We start from the raw sequence: 17,201 nt of genomic DNA on the forward strand, positions 1-17,201 counted from the left end.
GTATGCACGTATATGGTCGTACACGACGTTAATCGCGCCGGTATGTGGCGACGACGAACAGTGCCGCCTACACAGTCACTTGACCTCCCTACGCCTCCGTATCTCTCAGTTAACCTTATCAACTCGATTCAACTCGACCTAACCGGTGTCAGGCCGATGTAGCTCGAAAGCAGACGCGCCGCTTACCTACATTCACGTTCCTTCGCCATGGGGCACCATAATATCTCGATTCACGCGCACCGAATAAATATCGAATGATTATCGATCCGGTCCAGAAACACTTGCAATCGTAAAAACTTGTATAGAACGCTTAATTGGCAAATGACATTTCGAATGTAGAAAATTATTTTATTAAAAATTATTAATTTTGAATGAATAATTCTTGATACTGAAAGAAAGTTTTATGAAAATTTTGGATACAGAATTACGTCTATAAATTTTGTGATAATTTTGTTGAGAGGTTAAGTTCGAAAAGAAGAATTCAAGAAAGTAGAAAATAAAAATGAACGATTGATAGGAAACGGAAATATTTCAGATTGAAATCGAATTTTAACGAAGAAATTCTCCCTTTTATTTGTTCTCGTGAAATATCGCGACAACTTTTAGGGTGCTGTTCAGATTTGTATGCGTTGTAGATAATGTCGAACGGGGCTTGTCTCATTATTATCTCGTTTCGCGCGAGTAATTCATTTTTATGTATTTTATGTCGAAGTTTTGTTCAATGATTCACGAGTGTCTCACGCGATGCACCCGATCACATTCAAAATTCTCGATTCCTCTAATTGTTCTGATTTTATTTGCATGATTTTTATCTTTTGATCGAATCGAAAAAAAATTTTTTTAAATAAATTTCTAGATTATTCATTTTCGACTTTTTTTCCTTTTCCTGGGAATATTATCACAAAATTTCAATATAATTTTTACTCAATGTAGCATTATACTACATGTCGCTCTGTATATTATTAGCGATTTATCTTAATTAAACGGTCGTAATTGTATAATTATTGATAAATCGTTATAATTTATTTAAATTTATTTATCTTGATTGCATTATTACTAACTAATTCGTTCTAATTCACGCTATTTAAAATTCTTAACCTCTATAAATACGTTATCGATAAATGAATCAATCGATAATTATTATAACAAATAAAGTCGTTTGGATAATTACGTAAGAAAGAAATCATGCATGAATAAAATAATAATTTAAAATTTCTTCATAATTTTTGTCGTATTACGAGTTACAAATAACTTTATATATGATATAAAGAATACGAAAAATCTTACCAAAAAAGATGAACGTAGTTCAATGGTTGCAAACAAGTAGACTACAAATTCGTTGATGTAGAAAAAAACAAGAATTTCAGAACTTATATCGTTCACACAAATTATAACACTCACATAATTAAAAATTTAAGATATATTTAAAGATTAATTGCACTAATTAACAACTAAATATTAATCCACAAAAAGCACGGATTTCTCGATAGGCGTGACTCAGCCATCTTGTTCTACTAACTTCGAAATCAAAATAGTATTAAATTTCCAAATATATATAATTATTAATTGATTTGAATTTTACTTATAAACTATTAAATATTTATAAAATAAAAATAATTATTAACTTTAAACCAATTATTTTAATTTATTAATTGAATATTTTAATATCGTTATGTAATTAAGTATTGAATATGACATACATTTACATGACGTGTACATGGAAATAGAATACGTTCGTCAAAAAATTTCAAGACATATCTATGTTGTATAAAAATAATACGCAATAATATTTACAAAACGAAATAGGTGCATATTTTAATTTTAAAATTCTAATTAAAAATTATAAGGAAAAATTAAAATTAAAAAACGATAAATCTTAACTTTTAAATATATAGTAATTTCATTTAGCATCTGTTTTGACAAACGAATATCAAGAAGCAAACGAAGCATCTGTTCATAACCTGTGTTGTTATTCATAATTATTATTTTTTTTTTATTTAAGCTTATTTAAAATATTATTTATATATATATTATTATATTTATCATTATTTTTCTATAGTTTCGTAATCTTGTTCTATTTTATCCCGGTTTTATTCTACTTGAAAACATGATTGAAATCTCGTCAAATATCAAGGAGAAAAAATTTCATCCATTCTCGAAACAAATACGATCTTTGTCAAATATCATTCCGAAGGATCGCAAACGAAAAAGGAGAAACATAGGATAACCAGAAGCAGGGGTGGTGAGTATCAATCTAATAGTAATGAGCAGTGATGCCGAGCGGAAGACTTTGAAATATACATTATGCGGGGATTATGTTTATGCATGCGGGAAAGGCGGCGAGAGCATTTTTCTTTTGATATGCCTTCCGCGGCTCCCGCGAGGAGCATCTTCGCGCGGTGGCTATGAGATTTGAATAAAAGTATCTGGCCAAGTCACTCTGCCGGGGAGCAATTCGCCAGCTGCTTTTTACAACTGCGTGCTCTCATTAAATATGTATAGATTCGCGCCCCGAGCATGTTCCCCCGGATTCGGCCGCCCCCTTCGATCCTCCATCGCCCCTTATACCCTGGTCCGATAATAGAACCGCGCGAACGATTACGAAAAACATATGTTTTAAAGATTGCACGCCGCGGGACAGATATATCGTAGCCGCTATCATTTTTTTCAAAACGAAATCTGATCCGCGATTCCGCGAGTAGGAGGCATGGTAAATTATTGGAAAATAGAAGGGGAAACGGATGATACGATAGATCGTTCATATATTTGAATAATTTTGAGATTTGTCGAATAAGTGCGCAATAATTTTAATAAGTTATTTACGATAAATTATTTTCGTTATCATCTTTCTTTCTTACGAAATTCAATTTGCAATTATTTTTTATTATTTTATTTTATCCTCAATTTCATGGCGAAAAGTAATAATAAAAGGGTTAACATTAAAAGTATACGTAGCTTGCTACGGCAATTTCACGGGTCCCAGACAATAATGAAAATTACAATAAAGTGCAATATACGAATTGGTACCTTAAAAGAAGAGCTCCCTTTGTCCCAAGAGCGATTTATTCATAAACTGTAACAATCACGATAATGTGTACCTTGTATTCAGAAATGACTTGCCCAATAAAACCAGATGGAAGAAGACAAAAAGGTAACAATGAAACTCGCCGATTCCTCTGTCTACGTATAATTTCCTCGATATTCGGTTGAATTGCAAATAATTACGAAGAATATACCATATGATTTAACTTTTTAACACGGCCCTCAATCTTACATTTCCAGATCGATTAACTTGGGCTCGCTACCAGTTAGTCAGTCAATCATTAGGTAATGAGGCCGTGTTTGGAAGCCAGCGTAACTGGACGTCGATTGTCCGTATTAAACGTATTGCCGTCCGCATAGAATAGGGCTGCCGATCTTATCGTCACGGTTTCATGTAATGCTAATGGACGCGTGGTAGCCCAATATGTACTTTAAACGAAAAGGTTAATATGATAGCGAGATAATGCGCGGACATTAAGGAGCCGGACGAGGAACGGCGGACAAATTATGAAGAGAACCGTCTCGAAGAAACGAGATCTCGTTTGCTGAACCCTTCAAGGTAAGAAAAGAAAATGGATCGCGAAGCAAATTGTCATTCGTTGTACTTTGAACGGAATCGTTTATTTCCTTCTTAAGAGAAACTTGTTCTCGGATATTTAACTTCTTGTTACAATTTTTCATTTTCGTAATTATCGAGGATGAGAATCGATTATGTGGATAATCAATTTATTACGAACTTATGTAGTAATTGTGATAAATACATAGTAAATATAATTCGACATTTTATAAAATTAAAAGTTGAAAAATAATGAAATTAATTGATATATATATAAGTTTTTTTTTCTTTTTTATAAAACTCTTTACTCGTTCCTCGCTTGATTTTCGAATGAAAAATTTCGATCTAAATCTCGCAATTTAGCAAGCAAAATGCCCGTACATTCTTTATTAAGATGCAACGGCGGTTTCATTTCTCCTAGGAACAAATGGGCCGCAAGTTATCACCCCGAGAGAGAGAGAACGCGACCCTTCCATTTAAAAAATGTAAATTTGTTAATGCAACAGTAGTGGGAGAAGCGTGAAAATTTGCCCGACAACCCTGCCATTTCTTCAGCTTGGTTCGTAGCCACCCTATTACCTGGGACTATTATCCAATACAAAAAATCAAATAAAGTATGCTAAGTTACGCTTCGAAGACTTTAGGGAGTCAGCCGAGAACTGTCGAGGGGTTGTAGAAACATTTTTTTCTTACGCCCTTCCCCGACCCTAGAAACGTTCGCCCGGCTACGTTCTGCCAACACCCATCGGCCACTTACACGCTTTCTTCGTCGCTTCCTATTAACTTTCAACAGGGTGTAAGAATTAAACGAGTCTTAAAGCCCGGCTCTCGCGATTTATAGGCAGACGAACGTGAAAATTGCCTCGACAAAAATCTCACGAAATATTCCTTCATATCGTCCGTTCGAGTACAATCACGATAAAATAATCGTAAAATCGATTTTCTACTATCACGCGTCATACTTCGAATATTATTCTATCGATTTTACAAATATTCTTGTTTCTTTTTCAGTGGAATTGGAATTTTTTCTCCCCATTAAAAATATGAAGTTGACAAGTTTTTCAACTTCGCGAGGACGATAGCGAAGCTGCGGAATGAAATATTTATTGAAACGAAATATTGAAGGTAAGACTGATAATTCTATTTCGTTTAATAGGTAAATATAAAAGGGAATGCGATATGCGCACGGAAAAAGCAAACGAGCATCGATTCTATCGCGAAAATCACCGTCATTCTTATGAGTACAAAACGTTCGTATCTCGTGATCCTCATATCACATAAATGGATATAACTTTCTACTAACGACCAGCTACGCAATATCGGGCTACGATTTTCTATCGTTGCATAAGCTGTAATAAGGTTGACGTAATGGGACCAGAAAAAAAGTATCGATCCAAACTCCGCGAAGCACACCGCGAAAGTTTGATAAAAACTCACATTTCACGCTTCGATAGGTTTCATTATAGTCGATACATATTATTCGATGTTCTTCCACGTGATAAAAAGAAGGGAAAAGTAGCAGGAGCTCTACGCTCAGATGACGTTTTCAAATAAACTTGTATCGCGATGTATTTGCTTTTGAAACGCGAGTGATAAAAATCTAACGTGGATGAAAATCGATGTATTAAATAATATATCCGAAACGAAAGCAAACGTACTCTTAACGGAAATCATTGGTGTTTGAATCCCTTCGCAGAGAATTTTTGCGTACAGGATCAAAGGAATCGCTCGATGTAACGACGAAAGTAGGTGAATTTCGAAATAAAGATGCGATCTCGCTCAAGGGACAGCCGAGTGACTTGTGTCAAATGTTCTCGACGACATTTAACACGGATTATAAAAACAAGGACTCGATGAACGAGCAGGGACAGTTGCTTCACCGTGCCATTAAAATACGCACTTGTTTCCTCGAACATGCACACGGCCACTTTTACTGCTTTCCAGCAAATAACGACAAATATGGTACTTTGTGGCTCAAACTTAATATCTGATCGTTTGTGAAATACGCGGCGCATTATTGCATTCCACGTTGTCGGACCTTGACTTCGTCCAAGATATAGTTCTCGATTTATGAGAAATATCTCCACGGCTGCGATCACCACTGAATGCTATTGGAATTCTACCGAGAATTTAGTCGTTTAAAAAAAAAGGGCTATTCAGTTACAGATACGCTTTCTTGTCTGCGTTACATATAAGCGTTACATACAGCCGTGGAATACCGGTAGCCTCGAACAATCCAGTTTCTTGGAAGCTCTTTTCACGAACATTTTAGAAAACAACAGGATTGCCTCGAAATCGAAATGTAAATTCTTGAAATCCAGAAAAAAAAATTTTTAATGGGCGATATTGGATATAACACGTCGTGCAATTGATAAAATTTGTTGTTATTATTTGGATTTTACGTTTCAAAATGTTTTTATTTTTTGATACGATTAACTGAACGATGAACTTTAAACCACGAATAGCCTTGAAACTGCATCGAAATAAAACGTAGGAAAGTAGCGTGTGCAAGTCGTAGACCTCTCTTTTTCTCAATGGGCGTTTTTCAAACTAATTAAAGCGGATATTAAATCACTTCTACGGTGCACACCCTTCGGTTTCACCGACGTACGACCTATTAATTAACGTTACCGATGCTGCAGAATATTACTTGTCTCAAGATTCTACAGATATTCCTCTTCTATTGGATAATCAAAAATTTAGAAAGAAAAAGAGGAAACCTTCTCAAATGAACACAATTCTTTCAAATTTTCACAATTTTCACCTAAAAATCTCCACTTATAAATTTTCTCAAAAAAGTAAAACATTCAAGTCTCACATTTACACATCATTTTTATTTGCAGGTTACCTCACGGCCAAATCCAAATTTCTTCAATTTCCCATTTGTTATTTAAATTGGTCAAGAAACGAGATGGAGTATTTCGAGTAGCGTGGCATCGAAGTTGGGGAAAAAGGAAGCGGACAGGGGCGGTTAGCCGGTCCGACAAAGGACGAGGATCCCTGAGGAGGCACGGCACGAGTGGGTCAGTGACGTCGGGCACGGGACAGCTTGCATATCGAGGGATCAAGGAGGGGAGCAGGGAGACACCGGGCCCTCCTCGAATGATCTTGACTCGAGGGAGAGAGAGCGAGTGGATCGAGGCGTTGGCGCGAGCGAGAGACGCGGCTGGGCCGCGGGCGAGTTGTATAATATGAACGCGGCGGGCCGCGGCGCAGTTTCGGCAGGCTATAATCAATTCTGATTGCAGTCCAGCATCGCAGCGCGATCCACCGGCCCGATAGCTGAGAAAAAAGTTCGCGCTTCCAACTACCGGGCTGCCCAACGTACCAACCACTCCGAGAGGAACGAACCGGCGGGGTGTAACGGCGGTTAGGGTGGAGAGAGTGGAAAAGGGAAATTGGTCGGAGAGATGGAGCGGAGGGTGTGTGAAAGAAAAAGAAGAGAAAGGAGGAAGGATATTGGAGGAGGAGATTGGGAAAGGGTAAAAAGAGATAGGGGATGAGGTGTGAAGAAGTTGGTAAAATGGAAAGAAGTAGTGGATTGAGAGAAGGGTACATAGAATAGAAATGAAATCAAAAATTTGGAGAAAAGAAAGGGTTGGTTTAGCAATTTTTGTATTAATTATTTACTTGAACGAGCATAGATTATTTACCACTGTAATATTATATAAGAAATATATGTCGTGAATTTTAGATGTCCGCCTCTCAAGCTTAAATATCGGTACATATCATTCGACTCCTGGCGAAACGTCGCTTCGGGATATAATTTCTGAACGGACATCTTTCATACTCGGAAGCCTCGCATTAAAACATATCGTAAGTAATTTGCATTTAATAGTTCTCGGCTCGGAGAATTGAAATTAAAATTACACTTGGAACTAAACTGTGAATATCGTAATCGGAAAAGATTAAATTATGCCATTAACTCAATTTAATTCGTAACACATTCGTAACACGCAGAAATTGTCTTACAGCCAAAATGTGCACGCCTGCTCCAAAAGTATAGATTCTCGAAAGAGAGATGGAACAGGAGGAAGATGGCAAGAGAGACGAAGCATCGACTCGATAAAAACGCAACCGAGTTATTTTATTTATCGGTTGGTCGGCAGCCAGCCTGGCTACGCCTTCGAAGTCTCGCGAGCTATCGTTCGACACACGCGGGAAGGAAAGAGGAGGAGGCGAGGAGAAGTCCGAGGTCCAGGCGAGGCCGGGTCCGAGTCTGTTCGGTTCTCCTCCGCCGTGCAATGGTTCGGGGAACGGCGGAAGAATGCATCCATCGGTTGTGCATCGGTGCAACAGCAACAACGGCACAAGAGACGCGCGCTTCTTACGAGACAACCCCTTTTTTCCTCGTCCCTTCTTCCTTTCTCTCGCGCTCCAGACTACGCTCGTTCGTCCGCTCTTTTTCCACGCTACGATTCTTTTTCTCTTTCTCTGGACGGTGTGTCGCGCGAGCGTCCGGCCCCATTAGCAGTTGGACGAGCCATCATTCAATAACGCTCTCAATGCCTGTGCGACCGTGTCTCTCCCGCGCGCACACTGTCCATGTGTGTCATCGTGCGACTGATAATCGTGCACCAGTTTCTTTCAACTGGCTGCGACAGTATGCAGCGACGATTGAAAATTAGAAATCGTTGATGCGTTTGATAGCATACGTGGGACGTGGCAAAATTTTTTAACCGAAAAATGTATTTTTAATCCTTTGCGAGATAATAAGAGATGAGGAATTCGAAACTTAGAAAATAATTATTCTTTCGTTATCTTTCGTTATTCTTATCATATATCATCTTATTATTATATTTTCTATCATATTATTTTTAATTTCGGTTAACTCTGTAACTCTATGTAACTAATATGTTATTTCAAAAATTTTAGGTAATCATAAAAAGGACAATTAAAAAGTAACATAGTACAGACTTTGAGGATCGTAAAACGTATCATCGCTTCGTGAAACGAACATTAATTAGCGGCACCTTACCGTTAAGTTTCTTATACGTATCAAGAAAGAACTTCAAGCTCGATGATGCATCGCAAAGATATTAAACCAAACCATCTCTGGTTTGTCCGTCAATCTCCAGACAAACTGTCAGAAGACCCGTATATACACACTGAAGATCTGCAATTTAAGTCGGCCAGACTCGACTGACAATACTAAGGCGCGATTGACGTTGGAATTATATACGTCGGATTACAATTTACATTTCCTATCTTAATTTGCATTTAATAATTAAACACATAATACGTTCGTGAGATATGTTCTTCGAGTATAATCGATTAGATGATAAAATTAAAATAATTTTAATCACGAGCGATTAATAATTATTTCTATTTGTTATTTTCAGTTTTTCTTTAATAATTCCTACATTTTATATTGAAAAGATATTTATAATTATTATAAAATATATTTATAACTATTTTACCATATAGTACAGGAGTTTTTTTTTTTAAATTGATAACTTTATTAATTTAATAAATATCGTTGTTCATATAAGATGCAAAGGACGAACAGAGCGATTAATTTTCATTCGAACAAAGCGACGATGGTTTTGCGGTCATTCCCTCTTATTGCGGATTCAATATCACGCGTGCACACGCGTGATTTATAATACTGATTAAATCCTTCGTATTTATCATTTTGCCACTGTCGGCACGTGTGTAACCGGTTCTCGCTCGCGTAGCTTTTCGACAAATTTCGTGAAAACAGCTAACGAACGATTTCGCGGAATCACGATATGACAATTAAGCGTTTTATTAAATAAAATTTATATCGGTAATACCGGTAAGAAAATTTTATAATTTTTGTTAAAAATATTTAAAAGATCTTTAAAATTATTTATATAATATATCCATGTTGATATTAAATATTTAACATTTTCCAAGAATGCTTATCTCGAATAATATCTTTTCAATTACTCGTTAAAACAATTACGATAATATAGAACGAGACACGAGTCATGGTTGTTTTTCTCGTTGCTTAATCGAATTTATTTAAAATGTACAGCTTACAGCCGCGGCACATTTCGACATCCGGCCACGCTTCTGAGTAACATCATTATCGATAAGATCAAAGAAACCCGGTCTACTGGAGTTTTCAGTGGAAAGTAACCTGTCAAGTCGGTCAGTAGCGCTACATGTTTCTACGACAATGAAGTGTCGGACGAGTGTAACTTTAGATGTACTCTTAAATCCTCGAGAACGTAGAAAAGAGGCAAGTAAGAGCTTTAATATCGATAATTTTCGATCAAACACGCGTATAAATTTCATTGAATTGTATAATTTTAAAATAAATAGAAGAAGTATTCTACGATAGGCCATTGCGTGTATCCTCTTAAATTTTGTAAAGAAGAATTTTTACATTGTGCTAGATTATTAAAGATTACACCACGGTCTTAAAGGGCTCTACATTAGGATATTACAATTAACTTTAACGAACTTCATCATATCTTGACCTACTTACATCTTACCACCAGCACAACTAGAACGATGATTAACGATCTCGAATGGACTATAATAATACTCCTTCTGATACTTAATCGCGCTATTTCTCACTCGCAACATGTTAAATAACCTGAAGTCTAAACGAGGTGTCTACCTAAAGTACAGTCTGTTAGCGTAGTTACTAATTCTACTGATTGCGTTCACTTTCAATTAACGTGCGTAACTTATATGATAATTCATTTATTCGAACGCTGGAAAGAAAAGGAAAAAATTCAGGTATTTAAGTTTTCAAATATTTAAAACTTAAATATTTAAATGTGGGAATATTCGAAGATTTAAACACGCAAACATTCGAACATTTCAATATTCAAACATTCCAAGTGCTTTCTAAATTTTTAGACATTTTTAAAAAAATTTGAAATACTCCAAGTTCTCAACGATCTCTATCGAAATTTTCCAAATTGCAAAATTTTTCCAAATTCCTCGTCTCGACGATCGAAACGATGAATCAGCGTAACGGGATTTCTATCCAATTCAAATTTTCAGATATACTTCGGATGATTCCAATCATTGGCCAACTGTGCTCCAAACAGTGATACTGTACGCGTGCGTACACGAGACACGATAAATCCAATTAGGACGAGCACGAGCAGCAACGATTATCGGAACTGTTTAATCTAATGCAAATACCGGACGATTGCATCTGTCAATAAAGGTTCGAGGCCGTCTTGAGTAGCGGCAGCTTCGAGTATACTGACAGAAGTACTCGAGCGACGACACGGCAACAAGTGGTGCTCGACGCACCGCTAGGTCAACACATCTCGTCCACCTCTCGTACTCTCGTTCTCGTACGTCTCGTACGAAGCTTCTTTTCACCGAGCAACTTCTGTGACATTATACTTGGAGCACCACTTCAATCTATCCGTCAAATATAGGGCCGAGGAGTACACAACGGAAAAGGCAAATGTTGTCCGAGTTCTCTGAAGACGCTTTACCTCGAATCAGGTGAAATAGACGTGTTTTAGGGATTGTTCCACCGTGGATTCAGCAATCGTCGATTCTCGGCTGTTATATAGGGTTCATTTGTACAATCGTGTTAAATCGTGTCTGAATCTTTTGAAGATGAATTGTTTGGCAAATTTTCAGGGTTTTTTCGATTTGATAAAGTTTTGTTTTTACCATATTTTTGAACGAATTGGTATTTGATAAATATTTTATAATTTTTTCTTTTTTTTTTTAGCGATCCGTATCACGTTTCGAGAGATTAAACAACATGATAGTTGCATCGATGAAAAAAAAAGGAGAAACATGGTGGTCAGCAGAGAACGGAGGAGAAAGGAGCCACGCTCGTTATTTCGAGCGCCTGGGCTGCTGGATAATTGATAGCGGAATGCTAATAACTTGGACGAGCCATGGATTATAATAAGTTTCTTGCGTATATCGCTTCTTGCCTTCGTTCGCTGTTGTTATAAACGTGTCACAGACGATCAGTTTTGTCAGTTTATCACACCGATCTTAATTAATTGGTTCAGGAAATCTAGGTAAATGAAAATAAATAAAAAGACAATTTTTCGTGACATAGTTGATATGCATTAAGATTCTTGACATTGAATTATATGATTTAAAGTTTATTTAATTTAGAAAACAGCTATTGTAATACTTGTCACTGAGTCGTTTCAGAATAAAGCTGTTTTGGAAATTCTGCAGATTAAATTTAGAATTGCAAATTTAGAATTTAGATTTTATTTCGAAATTGTTTGAAAAGGAAGTTTAAAGTTTATGAAACATTTTAAAGATAATCCTGGAGGACGGCTATTTTCAGAGTTATTCAATTTATATTGATAGGTATATAGCGCGTATATAGGTATATATTATACGTTCATATTATAGAGATTCGATGGAGAGATAAGACAAAAGAGAATTAGACACAAATAAATAATTTCTCTATAATTAAACGATGTTGTACATATTTTTTTGTCTGGAACTAAACATTAGGATTAAACATTAAGAATTTTAATTTGTTATTAAAAGATTGAAGATTTTCCTTACTTTATTAATGAATAGAAAACATTGAAATTTAAATTCATAACTTTATAAACAAAAAAAAACAATTATAATCATTTTCTCCACTTATATTTAGTCATTCGCATCATATTATTCAATCGTTTTGATATTCGAAATTATATAAACATTTCCTCCCATTAAATAAAAGAATAAACAGAGAAGAAGAAAAACGATGAGAAAAACGGAAATGAAAACATGAGAAGACAAATGATGTACAGGAACGATTAATCGAGAATTTCTATTGAAAACGAACGAAGTCCATTTACCGTACACGTATCCCATTCTACCGTCGAATAGATTTACGGCGCAACGTGTGAAAATTTGTAAAAAATCTTAATACAATTTGCTAGAAGATTAAGCCACGGCGAGTGTATAATTACACGAACGGTTCGTATACTTCCTTTTCAAGTCCTGTCCGGGATTACGTATCGCCGTATACTGCATTATGGAGTGTGAATAATTATAGTACACGAGTGGAACCGATGAACGAGTGTACGCTCACTGCCACGCCATTGCGACGATTAACAAAGAACAACCGTGGTCGCTTTTCGAAAGGCTTCCTCGAAAAGCGAAGGGGCAGAAACCAGGAGGAGAAGCAGACGAACGAGAAGAAGGACAAAAGAAGAAAAAAGATCGTATGGAGGCGGTTATCTCGATTAGATCTCTGCATCGGATCCATCGATCGTCTTGTCAATTATCGGAATCGTATATCGAACCGCGTAAATTACGGAACACGCGTCCCATGTGAAATAATATTGTAGGTTGCGCGACGCAGAGACGCCGTCGTGTGTGCGCGCGCATGTGCGCAAACGCATCGAAAAATGTAATTGCCGCCACGGAACGAGAATCGGTAAATTTCGATATCATTCGTGTGTTCGTTTCGTTCCAAATTTAGAAAATTGATCAGTTCGATTCTGGCATTCGTATAAGTGTTTATTAAGAATGGGAAAATTGAAACTCGGATTGAATCATAGAATATTTCGCATCGGAGTTCTTTTCTTTGCGATGTGTTGAAATTGTGTTGTGAATAATTGTCGAACTTGTACGAACATTTTGGATATTGATTATAGAATTCGAAGAATTCGAGAAATTTGAGGTAAGATTTTTATTCAGATTTCATGTTCGGATATTTACTTTTCTCTATGATTAAATTTATTAGATTATTTGAATTTAATTATTAGTTAATTATACTTCTTGACGATATGACGTCATTCTAACCTCAAAATGTATTCGTCGAACAATTGATTTACTACGATATAAAGTGATTTCTTCTTTGTTTGAACATCTTTTTTCGTTATATATAAGTATTGTAATTGCAAAAAATAATGATTGTATCAATCATTCTCTTAAAAATGCGAATATTTAGTTGGAAATGACGAAAGAAAATTATGTATTCACAATCATTGATCACAATCTTTTTACTTCTCGTATAATGCTTTTAATCTTTCTTCTAGCTTCTTTTCTTTCTAGCTTATTTTGTTATTAAATTATTAAAATCGCAACTTAAAACATTTTTATACATTACCAAAGACGCTTTTATCCCTCCAGAGTACCATAACCAAAGCGTAGAAAGATTAAACATAGCAAACTACCATCAAAAGACACAATCAGAAAATACACGGAGCAATCTTCCTTCGCTCCATTTCCACTCACGTCCGCGCTTCGAATCCAAAGTTGTCATAACTAATTGAATCCTCACACGTATAGTACGTATACGCGACGCGAGTCACGATAAACATTCGAGTCGATAGAATCGCTTAGCACGAGATAAACTTGTCCGTGGTTGAAGTTTATTAACGCGCGGCACAACCCGGTTATACATACACCATGGAAAGAAATCGTCTTTATAAATATTATACGAGAGAGACACGAATGTATAGCGAACTGGTTTCGCCGCGAGCGTTGTGTTATCAGCGCGAACCAGTTATGACATTTATAGCCGCCGATCCCAAAAATTTCAAAACTTCACGCACGTTTTACGAATGACCATAGACTATTTCTACTTCCTTGAATGATCCACGTGTCGGTACGTTATGCGTAAATTACGAGCTCGAGATTCTTTTTTTTTAAAAAAGAAAGATATCTTTAGTATTTACCATATTTTAATATTTCATACATTGAAATTTATTTAGCGGAACGGTATTCAATTTAAAACGAATTTGAAATTAAACGTTTCTTTAGTTCGAATGATTCTTTCATATTTATTAATAGATTATAAATGGAAATGAAATTGTAATACAATGAAACGAATTCTCTTTTATTTTAGGAGAATTTTAATTCTCTTAAAATAAAATCTCTTGATTTCGTTATCATATCATTTTATCTTAATACTCGAAATATCTACGCGGTATTCCGAATTCAATTTAAAATATCATATTTCTAAAAAAATCTTTGAATAATAAGACAAATTCAGAGACAATTCGAGCTATTTCTGTCACATCTCCAATCACCCCGACAAATTACCCCGTATCAACGAGCGCCAAGTTTCATCTCATGGTAATCGCAAAACCTCGTCCTAGAAGCGTGTTATTAGTTTAATCGTTCCCTAACCGGCGTGAAAACTCGACCCAGGCGAAAACAAATGAGCGAAAAGGAGGAAAGGGACGAAAAAAGAATAAAAAAAAAGGGCCCGATGAAATCTCGGCGTTTCCGTCATTTCTGCCAGCAAGCTCGTTCGTGCAGGCTATATTCGCCCGCCGCGTGCCAAATTACATTAAAACTTCCTACGTGTCGAGCATGCTCGGCCTAGGGTACACCGAGTATGCGTATACAACGAAACCGCGAAATAAAACCCTTAGACAGAGATTGGCTCGCATGTTTCCCGTAATTTCGCACGAACAAGCGACATATTATTTCCCGTAATCACGCTTTAGAGAACCGAACGAGGAGTTACTTCATGCTATGGTCTATGTTTCGTTACACGGGGGTGGGAGGGAGTTGAACAGAGATAAGAGGATGGTTACGCATCGAACTACATAACCAACTATTGGTCATTTAATTATTGTATTCTGCCTCATAAATTATTCAGTTCCATAACGTTTGCCGATCTTCGGGAATTATTTATTGCGCGCACGTGAAGGGGGTAACAAACGCGTCTAATTATTCGCGCCGGGCGACGATATTTTTGCGCGATTATGATCGATAGTTGTGGGTTTTTTGAACGAGTTTCGGAATATGTAACAAGTTTAAATTTTCGATCGTGAAGTATTCGGTGTTGTGTTAAAATTTGGTTAAATGTTCAATTTCGTTTAGGTGTCGAAGATGTATATGAAAGTGGGTATATTTACGGAGAACGAGTTACTTAATCGTAAAACTTTTAAAAACTTTTTTTGGATACGTGTTTAGTAATAAACAAGTAGAATCATCGAACCGTAATCATATACTCCTGATATTTTCCGAATGGCTTAATTACGCGATGAACGATAAGAGGAAATAACATAGCAACGTTCCAAGCGAATGTCTAATAAACTTGCCGGTTTTGAAAAAAGGATCAAGGGAATCGCGAGATAGAACGTAAAAGACATTCGAGGTTCGTAGCTATCAGAGAAACGTCAACGAACTCGATCGTTCGTCTAATAGGAACTAAGGGGACAGTCTCGGGTATTTAAGCAACGTGTTTGCTCGAAATGGGTAAATATGGGAGTATTCGTTTGGCAGAGAAATATTTACAGGGTAAATTTCGAAGGCTGACACTGTCTACCTGTCCACTCTTCCTCGATGCATCGAATATGGAAACAAGGAACTCGATCGTAAAGCATCGACCCTTAAGAAAGAAGAAAAGGAGAAAGGGGAAACGATGGATCGGTAAACGGTGGAAGAATATAATCGGAAACTGGGGAAAAAGGAATGAGAAGAAAGGAGAAAGAGAAATTAGCTAGGACCTTTCCTCCCCTCCCCCTGGAATAAGAAGAGCGTTTATAAAAGAGGAAGGGACGAAGGAAGGAACGAACCTGTAGTAAGGGAATCCCTGATGAACGTGGAGGTCCATGGGCATGGCGGGATGCGTGGGCCCATGGTGTGCCGGCGCGGGGGTGTACTCAGCAGCCGCGGACAGGGGTGGCTGCATCATGCTCGCCGCGGCGGCCGCATGGTGGCCGGCGAGCATAGCCCCCCAATGGAAACCCGGTGCACCGGGCATCGCCGACGGATGTTCCAGTTCGAGGCCGCGGTGACTCGTGGAGGGTAACGCGCCACTTCCGCCCGATCCACCACCGATACCAGCGGCTCCACCAGCACCGCTCCCGGCGACACCGCCGCCGCGGTGCATCAGCCAGCCCTCCACAACGAACGTCGATCTTGTCCCTCCGTTGAAACACCTTTGATCACACCTGATTCTCCGAACCAACAGTGTACAACCAACAACTCACACACAACGATCCAACGATCGACACTTCCGGTCTCTTTCCTTCTTCTCCTCCCAACCTCTCCCCTCACCACCCAACGCCGAACCTTAACAGGTTCCCCTCTCGCCGATGTATCATACACCACCCAATGGCAGCCTCGTGTTCCCCTACGATACCTCCACCAATAAACTCGAAACCGAAAGGTCGATACGGCGAATAACGATCACTTGACACACTGTGGACACATGATTCGGCCCCGTGCACGACGCGAGCCGGCGGCCTCTCCGCGAGCCTGCCACCGGCCCCGGAACACGGCTCACCGGACACTCTCGCGATCCACTAGCGAGGCGGATGCGAACGTTGATTCTCGTATCGCGTTGCGGCGGTCGCGGTGGTAGCGCGGCGCTCTCCCTGGTCACGTTCGGCGTCGTCGTCGTCGGCGGCGCGGTCCTCGCCGGATGTTCACGGTTACGCGGGGGAGACAGGTGTTCCCGTGGCTTCCTCTCGCGAGCCGCTGCAGCTGGACGGACCCGGAGAGTGGCGCAGCCTTTAGCTCGGCCATGAATGACGCGCCGTACCTCGAGCCACTTCGCGGAGGCGGGGCCTGCTCGCGCCCACGTGACACCTACCGCCTCCGTACCTCGCCCCCCGCGCAACCCGCTCTCCGCAACGCTGCCCAGCCCTCTCCTCTCCCTCCTCGCGCTCACCGGCCCCGCTCTCCACGCCAGCTGCCACCTCTACCACCACCACCACCACCA

At 38.4% G+C, this 17,201-nt stretch overlaps 1 protein-coding gene and 2 long non-coding RNA genes across 16 annotated transcripts in view; 2 read left to right on the forward strand and 1 right to left on the reverse strand.

Annotated features, from left to right (window-relative positions):
* Positions 1 to 17,201, reverse strand: part of LOC107998930 (klarsicht protein) — a 223,460-nt gene that overhangs the window by 96,333 nt on the left and 109,926 nt on the right. The window lies entirely within an intron of this gene.
* On the forward strand, positions 1,307 to 11,991 carry LOC107998936 (uncharacterized). Its single transcript, XR_001766271.3, has 7 exons — positions 1,307 to 2,242; positions 3,283 to 3,601; positions 4,610 to 4,723; positions 6,442 to 7,195; positions 7,293 to 7,414; positions 7,573 to 11,041; positions 11,277 to 11,991. It is a non-coding gene; the product is annotated as an uncharacterized LOC107998936 (long non-coding RNA).
* Positions 12,922 to 17,201, forward strand: part of LOC107998937 (uncharacterized) — a 32,972-nt gene continuing 28,692 nt past the window's right edge. The window contains exon 1 of the long non-coding RNA XR_001766272.3: positions 12,922 to 13,196. This is a non-coding gene — a long non-coding RNA (uncharacterized LOC107998937). The remainder of the gene's footprint in view (positions 13,197 to 17,201) is intronic.

Source organism: Apis cerana, linkage group LG12 (assembly GCF_029169275.1).
Source record: "Apis cerana isolate GH-2021 linkage group LG12, AcerK_1.0, whole genome shotgun sequence".
NCBI classification, from domain to species: domain Eukaryota; kingdom Metazoa; phylum Arthropoda; class Insecta; order Hymenoptera; family Apidae; genus Apis; species Apis cerana.